Here is a 13404-nt window from a genome sequence, read left to right as displayed (position 1 = left end):
GCGGTTGATAGTGACTATTTTATGGCATAGATGAGTCTTCTAGACCTACATTTCTGATGAAGAATTTAAAATAAATATTCTACTGAACACAACCCGTTCTAAGGTCTATGTGTGGGGTATTCCAGTTAATCGTATATCGTGGTGTGGAGAAGTTTGGACTGCAATATCAGAAGAATTAGATTTCTGGAACATGTGGTAACCACTAACTTGGAAGTTCTCAACGATGAATGTAAGGTACCTTTACGTAGTGTGATTAAAATCTAGGGAATACTTAACAAGTTTTTATGTCAAATTACGACCACGTTCTCTATGAAATCGTAAGTTAAAAAAATATGCACACGTTTACGGTTAATCGAGATGTCTCAAAATATTTAGATTTCAAAACTCTTTGTTCATAGATTGGGCAAAAATAACTTTGCAAATATCGTAGAAAGGACTTTTATTTCCATCCACTAAAAGTGTTTTTAATATTTAGAAAAACTAGAGTGTAAGAACCTTTAAAATACACAGAACATGCAAATGTCGTTTCAATGTGAGGAAAAAGATTCTAAAAAAATCTTGATCCATCGAGACGTTACATTATGAAAGCTCAATATTTGCTTTCTTATTCATTGTATCATTGTGCTTCGTAAATGAGCTCTAAAATAAAGTAAACACATAACATATTCATATCGTACAACCTTGCATGCATATGTAGCATTACCATGTGTTTCTTATATTAAGGTCGATTTAATTGGATTATCGTATGACTGGGATAAGTGTTGTAGTAATTGTACATGTCTTGTATGTTTTAGAGTGTTTTTCGAACGGCTTACTAAATGTAATCATTCAATTATATTAATATTAAGAATGTCCAAAACATTTTGCTTAAAATTCTATCAAAATAGCGATGGTTAAAAAATTTAGTCCGTAGTGTGATTTCTTTTTTTGTAAATTTGTTAAAAAATAGTTTCGATAATATTCATGCTCTAGAAACTGAAAATGCAATTGATAGTTTAGATTTCAAGAGGAAATTCTAAAAAGTTTGAAGTAGTCCTCAGAGTTGATTTACGTACTACTACGTATTAGTTGAAATATTAACCTATGTTTAAGCCTATGACTAATTTTTTATGGATACCCTCAACAACTCTTGAAAAATCAGTTAAATTTTCAAGTTAAGACCTAATCACTTATATTTCTGTTGGTTTACACAGAAAACTATTCAAATTTCAAGGACCACAAACTGTTGTAACAAAGTATTTAGAAAAAAATCTCACCTTAACTGCACGGCGCGACTATCGTTGGAAGTTCCATGACCGCAGCAGGCCGGTCTGGTCCTTTCTGAAACAGGTAAAATGAATTTTATTACAACAAACCGTGTCAGTAATATTATCTGGTTTTCACTTATATAAATGATTCTTTAGTCACTTGTGAAACAACACGTTTCGTTATTTGCATTATGAAAATGTATAAATAGATACAACACAATCGTTATCCTTCATTTTCCAGAACGTATGTCTAGAGCACCACTATTTATTTGAGAAATGTCTTCCACTCCATCCATCTCCTTCTCTTCAATGGCATATGTAGCCACAATATTTATATTCTGTTCTCAACAATTGATGGATAAATTATTCAGGCAAATTTACTTTGCGTCACGTTCCAGTTTAATCCAACTTTCTTTAAACGCACATGTACATCTTTGGTAAGGGTAAGTGAAAAAATGTGTAGAGAGAGAAAGAGACGAAAATAACATAAGACCTAGCCTAAATATATATGTCTGTGTATGCATACACTTAGAGTTAGAGAGCTGGCACCAACCAGTCAAGTTAGAATGCATAGAGCCACATCAATCCGTAAAATTGCGAAAAACAACGTCAAAACAAACATCCGCGACTTATCTGTTGGAAATAGGTGAATAAGAGAAATAGAGAATAGACACAATGTTATATGAAGGGGGATGCATAGTATAGGGATGGTAAGAAACGATTTTTCCCACATGTTAATTACCTCAAAAACATCCATGCCTAGCCATGAACCGTGTACAGGTTTCAGTAGAGGTGACACCGTTTTTTCTCGATTTTTCTAAATTTATGGACATAATGTTTGCATGTAAATCATGAAAAAAAATTTTACCTGCACTGAAACTTGTGTTCATGATTTTTGCTTCATAGCACATGACATTGCGAGTCAAGTAAGCCCTATTTCGAGGGTGTGCCTCAAAAAAATTTTTGATTCGAAAATCGGGAACAACAACGGGGTATATTTTGTAGATTTCCTCATATACCTACATATGTAGTATGTATACACCTATACTTCGACGTCTTTTGCTGATTTGATTTACATAAATCCGCACGTACGTTGCTTTGACGAGTACAAAGACTGAAGTTGTTATATATGTGTGGCAAGAAAGGGATGAGAGACCAAGTTGGGAGTTGGGAGAGATAGAGAGAGAGAGAGGTTTATATAGATGACTGTGCCACGAGAGAAAAAGGAGCTTTTGCCAAGCGTATACACCTACACAACCAAAATATTTAGACTCGCAGTGTACATACGTGAAGGTAAATTTGCCTTATTCCACGGCTTGTTTTGTACCATCTCACGGGAGGCTGAATTACTCAGAAAATATATGTAGCGAGAGAGGGAATTTCGGGGCGAATACGTAACGAGGGTGGGATGAAGAAATTCGCAGTATTTTTTTGCAGACGTGCTTCCTTCTCCCTCTTTTTCTCGGATGAATTTATCCCGGGTCGGCTTCAACCCTGGCATATTCCGTCTATGTATCCTGTCTGCCGTGAATTATGATGAATCGTTGGAATACCTTAAGATAATTTAGAAATTCCTTTCATCCAGGTGTACTTGTGCCTTTTGTTACACTCTCGAGATTAATGTTCTTGAAATAAATATCGGTACATTATAAATTCATGAAAAACATATAGGAAATTATGTAGATATAGTTTGTGCTAATAGTCTTTATACGAAAAAAATCGTTGGTGTTTATAGTATCAGTTTTGTGTAAGTAAGACATTGAAATTTCATTTACATCAAATTTTTTTGATTTTTTTGAAAAAATTGTTGACCATGTAATAATTGTAACACAGAAATGGATGTACTGCTCTATAATTTGTCTAGTCAAATAAACCCTACGTTAGAATTTTTGAATTATATGAGTTTGTTTTGTAGTCTGTATTAATTATTGTTATTCATTGTTGAAATGAACGCCTTGTCAAAATAAATTCTTAGTTTTTACGAGTATTTTTGTTTTTTTCATTGTATTAATCCACTTTTATAATATCTAGAGCACATTGAGCTGTTCCATACAATTACTTAGCTATATAAAATAAAAACTTGACTCTGCAAAAGCATGCACGATTGAACATACATAAATTTGAGTATATCATTCTAATGAATCTATTCATGTAAAAAACTGGTTGTTTTTCCAATTATCGATAAACATACTCGAGTAATAAAAGAAATTGTCACAACGAAGATGCCGGAAGTGTGTAGTGGTAACACGTAGCGGTACGTTGTACACTTCAACTATCGATGACTCTGAAGTTTGCAACGTTGCGTGCAACGAAAATAAAAAAAATTTTTTTGTTTTTTTTTTTTAATTAAAATGCTTTAAATGCTTCAACAAGTAATAAGGAAGGCTCCCAGCAATTTTTAGATCATGAAAATGTACCCTTCTCGAGATATAAGAGTTTAAAGATTGATTCAAGTGTAAAGGCGTAAAAAATGCGTTTAGGCCTTTCAAACTATTAAAGTGGAATTCATATAGTGTATATAGATCAAGGTAAGTCTTTGTCTATGCAATAACTCATAAAAACTAGCAAAAAAAAGTTCCTCTTTATGATACCGTCACGATATAACAATGACCCATATAACCCAATAACCCAACAAAAGTAAAATAAACTGTATACGCAAGTACAAAAGACTTAAAAAATAAAAAATCATCCATAAAAAAACTATATTCTTAGTACTAGCTCAATAAAATAACTAATAATGTATATTTCCCATCATCGAAAACTTAATATGTTAAATATTACATTGTGGAAATATCCGTAATAGACAAAAATTTTTTAACATTCCAATTAAATAGGCTGTACGACACCAATGATGGCAGGGAAAACAGAATAAAAGATAAAAACGTACAACAGGTAAAGCACGTTTCGTCTATGACAAATTGTTATTTATTGAGTTTATCATTAAAAAAGATCAGAAAATACCTACATTTCCAAGTAATCTGATATCACAAGCTGCACGCCACTAATAATGCATAGACAATAATAGTTATCACTCAGTTATAAAAAAAAGGGTTATGAGTTCTAACAATTTTCGTCTTCCGTAATTATTCATTACGCATACTATATCGCAAAAATGACCGGAAAGTACGGAAATTTGGGAAAGATTTATTGTCACAGGCTGTACGCCACTGACAATGCATACAAATTGATGCATATCACTTAGTACATGTAAGAGTTATAAGTTCTAACAATTTTCGTCTTCCACATAACTGGATCTAGTTGTAAATCATGCTCATTCCAAGTCAGAAGTTATTGTAATTAATTAATAACTCAAAACAATGTTATCGCCAAGACTCGTATCACTTTCAATTGTAGTACAATAATAAGTTTCAAAACATTGGTTATATAATTTTGTGTATGTAATTATTCACTCAAGCTCTTGATTTCCATTTTTACACTTTTGGGGGCTACTGCAATTTATTTAACCTCATGAATAGTATAATCATTCAAAATACATAATTCTGTTTGTTTTGCCAAGATATGAGTTAACAGACATGGGTATTGAAATAAGAAACTGAGTTCTGAAGATTGGCAGACCAAACATTGATGTCCTCTTAGCTGCTAATTACTTATACTGTACCATTTTGTCGAAGGCTCTCTGCGACTAAACATTTGCTCAGATATGGCATGATTGTTGTTGTATGAAATAAAAATGAGAAACAACATTTATCCCACATCCTAGGTATAGGGTCAAAGATTGTTGATGCATTTCAAGTATAACTGGCTAACTTTCAGAGTAACAAGCTCAGTGAGAATCATATAAACAGCTGTAGTTGCAGTGTTGTGGAATGCACTGGTGGATAGCTAGTTGGGAAAAAGTGTTAGGGCTCATACATACTGTATGACTCTGACAAAATCATCTCCACAGACATGACACATGACGTTATTCCAAGTCACTTGTCAAAAGTAATCACCCAAAAATAATTGTGTCATCAGTTTGATCAGAATGATGTGTACGTATGACCTTTCATACTTTTTCCGTACCTATATATACCTTTGAGTATTTTTAGATCATGCTAATAAACAATTTAGTTTCAGGGTGATTGTTTAAAATTAAAAATATAGAAAAAAAAAAATCTAGAATTTCAAAAGTGAACTTTATTTTAAGACGTACTTTTACAAATTACATTATTCATGGAAGTGACACTTAGTATTCCTTAGTACCGCTGCTACTGCCTGTTCAGCGGCAACTTGTGCTTGGATTTGTAATTGTGAACTCTGTGTGTTCAGCAGATGTTGGCCGTACTGTTCTTGACTAGGTAGTGGATTATGTTGTTGCTAAAACAGTAAAATGGAAATAGTGCCATATTATTTAAAAGAAAAACAAGTCAATGTATGCACATATTTGTGTACTAGTCCAATAATATTTAAATTAGAAAAATTAGAATTAGATAAAACACTAGGGTAAGACTTACTTTTGGAAGCATGAACTCGTTCCCCAATGAGAAGAATAGGCTCGAGGGCCCACTTATATCCATTTCCCCCCGACCAGAGTACATTTCAGTACCATTGTACGAGGGAAAAAAGGGGGTACCCTAGAAGTCCTGGAACCTACATGATTGTAGTGACTACCGCGTCGACTAGCTTCACCACCTCGACGGTTCGATTGTCGCTGGTAGACGTTGTTGCGGCTCCCTCCTCCTCCTCCTCTTGTGAGCTCCTGATTTATCGTGGGCTAAAAGAATCATAATTTATGTTACATGAGCTTAATAAAGTACGTGCCATAACCTTACCTCCAGCTTGTCATAGGATGGGACCATTGACCTAACAAGTCCACTTTTCCTTGGAGTGCTATACTATTATCTCTAAGCTCTTTATAGTGCTGAGCCAATTCATCATAGAGGGTTTGAATTTTTTTGTTTGAATTGAGAAGAGCATTAATTTTTTCTGTAATACAACAGTACAAAAATTAACAAGCACTTACAGGCGTATGTTAAAAGCAAATATAACTATACATTTTACACAGTCGTACACGCGCATGCTAACACACCCGCCCGCAAACAAGAAGTTTTTTTTGTCTTACATAAAAATACTTAAATAATAAGTGTAACTCACCCTGTAACTCGGCATTAGAGGCTTCGAGTACCTGAATTCGATCAGTTTTGATGCCAAGTTGAGTGTTGAGACGATTCAGCTTCATCGTTGATTCCTCAATTTCTGTAAAAATAAAATCAAACCACGTGATTTCATCACTGTAATAACTCACGTCTCAATATGCAGCGAATAAAGTTAATAAAAGTAAGTTTTACTATGCCTATTACAACTGCATGTTTAGACAGAATTAATATAATTAATGTAGAACAGTAATAAAAGCAATAAATAAAAATCACTCACCAGACATGACTAACAGAACGATAAGTATATCCTGAAGCGAGAATTAGGTATCGGGATATGCAGATGATCCGCTTGTCGGCACTGTCGGCAAGCAAGCCCGCGCGGTAATTTGTTATCGATTATCGAGCGATACTTCGATTCCATGTCAAGTCGATTCAGAAAGTATCGATATGCAACTTGCCTGGAATCAGGGATAAACGTGTCATTTATGTCACGTCGTAAATCCAATTTACGACGTGTCATTTATCATGTTTACGACATGTCATATAAACGAGTTTCTTACATTGAGTGAATTTACAACACGTATCGCGAAAATACTTAATGAATATTTATTTTAAAATATCTTACCTTTCTGGATTCATTATCATAAATTCTGGGTACAATTTAAACTTAACTAACAGACGTAGCAGAAAAAAAAATTTGGAAAAAAGTATATGATCGATTTTATACTTCTTTTAAGAGCAACTAGAAATTTTAAACTAGTACACGAGCGTATACGAAAGTTTTATTGAGTTTTTATAACCAAAAATGTACATTTGTGAAACCCGTGTCATTTATCACACAAATGAAATGAATTACAAACATTACGAAAATTACTCGTCACATATCGTTAATACCTCCGGACCAGATTCACCCATCCCTGCCTGGAATACGGTGTTCTGCGGTATAATGTCGGTAATACAGTAAACAGTAGTGAGAAATGCCAATTGCAGCTGGATAGAAATTTAGCTTCTACTGAAAAAGGGACCGTCAAAAAAATGTATCTGACGCAGAAGCAAAACCAAACCACAACACAGCCAACTGTTTTTTTTAAAATAAATGATATAAAAATCAAAAGTGGCTTTTTTAGTATTCATTGAAGAGGGTAAAATAACCTTTCCGCACCGCTCATGTAACGCTAATCATATCAATGGGACTCTTTGAATTAAAAACTTTAGAATCACGATTGCAGTTGACAACTTTTATTTACTGGCCATTGGACTAAGTTGCGGCTGGTAAATTAAATTTACCGCATTGCACTACGTCAGTAATCACATAACTATCTAGTATAAAATATAAAACAATAGATATTTCGGAAATGCACTGATGAAAAAAAAATTCTTAATTCTCGTAAGAATGTCATCCGGAAACTTTGGGGTAGTTAATTTTCCCTAAAATTCCGTACTATTCGATCATTTTTGCTATATAGTATGAAATTTGATAATTCCAGAAGACGAAAATTGTTAGAACCTGTAACTTTTATATGCACTGAGTGATATTACTGAATTTCTATGCATTATCAGTGGCGTACAGCCTGCGATATGAGATTTTTTCCAAATTTTCGTACTTTTTGGTCATTTTTGCCATATAGTATGCGCAATTAACAATTCCGGAAGATAAAAATTGTTAGAACTCATAACTTTTATGTATACTAAGTGATATTAATTAATTTCTATGCATTATCAGTGGCGTACAGCCTGTGATAATAAATTTTCATTAAATTTCCATTATTTTTTGGTCATTTTTGCCATATAGTATGCGCAATTAACAATTCCGGAAGACGAAAATTGTTAGAACTTATAACTCTTATATGTACTAAGTGATATGCATCAATTTGTATGCATTGTCAGTGGCGTACAGCCTGTGACAATAAATCTTTCCCAAATTTCCGTACTTTCCGGTCATTTTTGCAATATAGTATGCGTAATGAATAATTACGGAAGACGAAAATTGTTAGAACTCATAACCCTTTTTTTTTTAACTAAGTGATAACTATTATTGTCTATGCATTATTAGTGGCGTGCAGCTTGTGATATCAGATTACTTCGAAATGTAGGTATTTTCTGATTTTTTTTAATGATAAACTCAATAAATAACAATTTGTCATAGACGAAACGTGCTTTAACTGTTGTACGTTTTAATCTTTTATTCTGTTTTCCCTGCCATCATTGGTGTCGTACAGCCTATTTAATTGGAATGTTAAAAAATTTTTGTCTATTACGGATATTTCCACAATGTAATATTTAACATATTAAGTTTTCGATGACGGGAAATATACATTATTAGTTATTTTATCGAGCTAGTACTAAGAATATAGTTTTTGTATGGATGATTTTTTATTTTTTAAGTCTTTTGTACTTGCGTATACAGTTTATTTTACTTTTGTTGGGTTATTGGGTTATATGGGTCATTGTTATATCGTGACGGTATCATAAAGAGGAACTTTTTTTTGCTAGTTTTTATGAGTTATTGCATAGACAAAGACTTACCTTGATCTATATACACTATATGAATTCCACTTTAATAGTTTTAAAGGCCTAAACGCATTTTTTACGCCTCTACACTTGAATCAATCTTTAAACTCTTATATCTCGAGAAGGGTACATTTTCATGATCTAAAAATTGCTGGGAGCCTTCCTTTTACTTGTTGAAGCATTTAAAGCATTTTAATTAAAAAAAAAAACAAAAAATTTTTTTTTTATTTTCGTTGCACGCAACGTTGCAAACTTCAGAGTCATAACTATCGCAAAGCATACCACGTTTTCTTGTGCTCTAAAAATACGTACCAAGGCCAGAACGATGCACGTCTGGTGACGTTTTGATTTGTGCAAGAGCTAGTAAGTATTTTGGCTTTTTAATCAATTTGACTCGCAAGTTTAAAATATTCCACTGCAAAAAGGTCACCCCTAACCTGCATGCGATTCACAGATTTAGCTTGTATTAAGTAATTTAAAGAGAGAGATCTAAAAACTCGTACGCATTTATATTAAATTATGTAAAACTCCCGAAAAAAGTCTAATAACGTTTATTGAGTGATCAGCTAAATTGGAGTTCTTTAGAAATAAGTTGACCTTGCAATTCCTCTGATATTTGAAAATTAATATTTTAAAATTTCCAATGTTTGGCTGATTGTTAATCTCGTTTGATAAATAGAAAATTATATTAGATTCATAATACTCTGTTGTATCCCAAAGAAAGATTGAGCAATCATTAAATTGACAGAAAAAAATAATAAAAATTATAGAGAAATTCCAGCAAATTAGTATGAACAGTAAACCTTAAAAAGACCGGTTAATAAATTTTACTTTCCTGCATAGTAATCTTTACTGTTCTACCCATAATTTTAATTATTCAAACTACAATTTTAACAGTTAAAACAGTAATCTTGATAATTAAAAATAGTAATATTTTCCTTTTTTGCCAGCTTGCATCCGATTTACTGTGCCTAGTGGTAATTTTTGCTAGAATTTCTCCATAATTTTTATTGTTTTGTTTCTCTCGGTGTACTTTCTGTTTAGTCAGCTCTATTAATTTAACTAATAATCCAAATTTGTTTCTCCACCTATTATGAATCGCTTACGCGTTTTCATAGGCAGTTGTACCACGATAGTAAAAGAAAACGAAAATCGAAGCCAAACGAATGACATGAAAATCATAAAAGTGAGCTTAAAAAACGAAAAACGTAAAAATCTCCATGCACAGGAAGAAACAACAAGCAGAGGTAGTTATTTCGCGTGCACCCAATAACCACACTACTTTTCCCCTACTTTGTTCTAACATTAAGGGCACTAATTTTATTTAATGAGCTGCAATGCGTGCACTGGCTCACCCTCGCGTTGAACGCACGTCCGAGAACCTCTGCTCGGGCGTTATTTGAATAATGCAAATATTTTCTCCCACTGCACACGCAACAAGCGGCGCAAAAAGTCATACACATACACGCGCTCCTTTTTGATGTTGCGTTGCTGTTCTGACTGGAATACAAAATTACGGCAAGCAGCAACAACACCCAGTGCAAGTACAGTAGAAAGCAAAGCCCATAGAGTTAATCTGAATGCAAATTATATATGCGGGCACTGACTTTCCTTGTTTAAAAAAAAAAAAAAAAAAAAAAAAAAACCTGAAAGTCCTCCGCAATAGTACGAGTAAGGAGGAGATGGAGGTAGGAGCAAACGCAAGGGTCGCTGGCTGAAGAGATAAACAGGAAGGAGATTCCCTTGTTTTTGTTGGTCCCTGCGTGCGGATATGAACCAGCGAAGAATGCGAAAAATCATACGGTCGTAGGAGTTGGAAATGCCTGGTGAGTTTTTTTATTGTCAAGTGCTCAATGCTCACGTATGCGCTACCATTGAGATTCTTTGAAATTGTGAAATTCGCGAGGAATTTGATAACGTGGATATCATTCGTGTTTTCCAATGTATGAAAGCACTTGGTTGTAGCAAAGGTATCACAGTCTGTTGTAGATTAATATCACGAGTAAACTCGTTATCCCGAAAGGGAAACACAAATGAAAAGTGCTCTTTGAGAATTTCCCCACATGGAATTAAACTTATGGACAATAGTTTAGTCATCTTCCTTTAAGGATGGTGAACTTCGCTATGTGGAATATATGAATTTTTTCAAATGAAAGACCTTTTTCCATAAACATCAGAACTAGTCAACCACAACGAAACATCTCGCGTATTGTACGACCAATTTTCTTGTCCCCTGCGTTATTCGCCATCCGGAGGGGTACATAGCTCCCACGGACAACAAATCTCTCTTTTTTTTTCGTCCATAAAAGCGGTGTAGAAAAGTAAACATCAAAACAAAGAAGAGGAAGAGAAGCTTATCCACGTGCTCCCTTTCAGATTTATTTGCAAGATTAAGAAGCCCTCCTCTCGAGTCCCTCCTCCTTTTAGATTCAAGATTGTCCTCCCTCCGGCTTTGCGTACGTTTCTTTCGGTCAAAACAGCGAAAACACGGACGAAATCTCAAAACGAGATCTTAGTTGGGGGGGGGGGAAGAACCGAGGGCCGTTCTCTCGCTATTGTACAAGTATGTAAGTACAGAGAAAATAGAGCAAAACATTTTTACTCAAATTCGGTCGCTTTCCTCTTTTATCCCTCTATATTTTTTCGATACGCAGTGTATATCCTCCACTCAACCAGGTATCGTTGATACTTTTTTTTTTTTTTTTTCCTAAACGCGTATGACATACATCCACTTGAGAGCGAAGCGTGCAAAATGGGTCGAGAGTTTTCCGCAAAATTAAATTTCCACCGCGGAAAGAAATGAAGAGCCGTGGGTGTACGCATTTTTATACGTGTATGTCACGTAGGAGAAATGTGGAGGGTGGTTTTTCTCCAACGTAAGCCGTAGAGATTTGTTTTTTTCGCGCGTTCTACTTATATTACGGTGGTAGCGATGGCTGGGCTAGAGTACAACTGCAGCAGCTGGTATCGTTTTGATTAAATTGTCCTGGAAGTGCACAGGACTACGTGTATATATGTACATCGGCTATGTTCAACTGATGAAGTTTGTATACATTTTTTTTTTTTTTTTTTTTTGTGTACATGATTCAGTTATATTTTATACGTGTGTATCATACGAGCGTTTTTTGTAAAAACAAAAAAAAAAATTCTTTCAACGCGCCAGTGCTTTTATGTGAAAATCATATTTTCATTCGATTTTCTGGGCTCTTTGAATACACCTTTTTTTCTTTTTAGTTCAAAAGAACTAGGATCTTTTCTTGAGACTGACGTTCTGTCATATTGTATAAAAATGGAAGATTATGATTTAAATTCAAACTGTTACAACATTTGAGATGATCTTTTCCAAGCCCCATGTACATATTATCTACCAATATTTAAAAATGTACTAAAGTAGTTGTATTGACTTAGCTGGTCAGGTATACGTATTATCCTCGATGTCTCACAAGAAACCATAAATAAGTACTAAATCACAAAGGCAACCACAATTTGCCCCGTGCTGGCCCCTCCCCTTTTGATTTGACATTATTGTTATGGTCATCACACTTGCTGTATAGTTACATTTTAAAGTTGAAGGAAATACGAAAAGAGTTCGCCTCATTCCGACTTCTCTACATCTAAACAGGGCACAGCAGTTCAGTGAAATGTTGTAGATACGTACTATTATATGTTGCGTTAGAAAGACCGTCCATATGTGCTCAACGTCGTTAAGGCTTACCTTTTAGTTATATTACGATGTTACGAATGCTGTTAGTCGAGGGTGGGCTAATCTTAATTTTTGATTTTGGAAGTAGTGCTTTACACGGCCGAGAGACCGTTCTCAACTCCATAGGTAAGGCTGAAAGGATTAGCTGAGCTGATTACAAAAGAAGAAATTTGAGCTTTGCTTCTACAATTAAGGATTTACTATCAATACCAAAAAGTAAGACACGTGATTCCAAATTTAGGTACAAAAAATATGTACTAATGGCACACTTTACTCTTCAAAAGGTAGTTCTCATTCATTTTCAACTTCGATCCGAGCAGTGAGTTTGTAAAAACGCGCCATCGACGCGGTAGTTATCTTTGCAATGCAAAAAGCCATCGCAATAAAGATACTTTCGACCTAGTTTCTCACTGGTTGGCTCAAAAAAAAAAAAAAAAAAAAAAAAAATTAAAAATGGAAATATCTTCATACCCTCTCTCGCGTGCAGTGTGCTTAGGTAAATCGCGAGAGAGAGATTTCCATATACTGCCACAGACAAAGCTTTGTAGGAAAAATAGTGAAGCAAAGCTTCGACTGGATATCTAAAACCTATTGAGCTTTTTTCGATCAACTGTATAGAAGATGAAGCAACGTCGATTTCTGAATTGGTAATCGACCGTACCTACGCTCTCCAATCATTTCACATTATCTGGTGCACGGAACACTCTTTGTGCCGAGGTTCACGATTGATTATCTTTTTTTTTCCTTGAAGTACAAATAAAGTCACCCAATGTTGGTCTATAACGTGGAGAGGTGACGAAGAATGTCGTCGTTGTTGGGGTAGACAGGACGGGGTGAGTATCGATCG

General features: G+C 34.5%; 1 protein-coding gene across 5 annotated transcripts in view; it reads right to left on the bottom strand.

Moving 5' to 3' along the window:
• LOC106637686 (uncharacterized) overlaps positions 1 to 13404 on the bottom strand; it is a 185618-nt gene that overhangs the window by 151513 nt on the left and 20701 nt on the right. For all 5 annotated transcript variants that reach the window (XM_089593498.1, XM_089593502.1, XM_089593497.1 and 2 more), the window contains exon 2: positions 1257 to 1320. The gene's annotated coding sequence lies outside the window, so the exon portion shown is untranslated. The remainder of the gene's footprint in view (positions 1 to 1256; positions 1321 to 13404) is intronic.

This window comes from Copidosoma floridanum, unplaced genomic scaffold (genome assembly GCF_036245765.1).
Source record: "Copidosoma floridanum isolate Cflo_tuat_1 unplaced genomic scaffold, Cflo_Japanese_pri ptg000019l, whole genome shotgun sequence".
Classification (NCBI taxonomy): domain Eukaryota; kingdom Metazoa; phylum Arthropoda; class Insecta; order Hymenoptera; family Encyrtidae; genus Copidosoma; species Copidosoma floridanum.
Note: the sequence above shows the minus strand (reverse complement) of the source record. Positions and strands in the feature narration are given on the sequence as shown.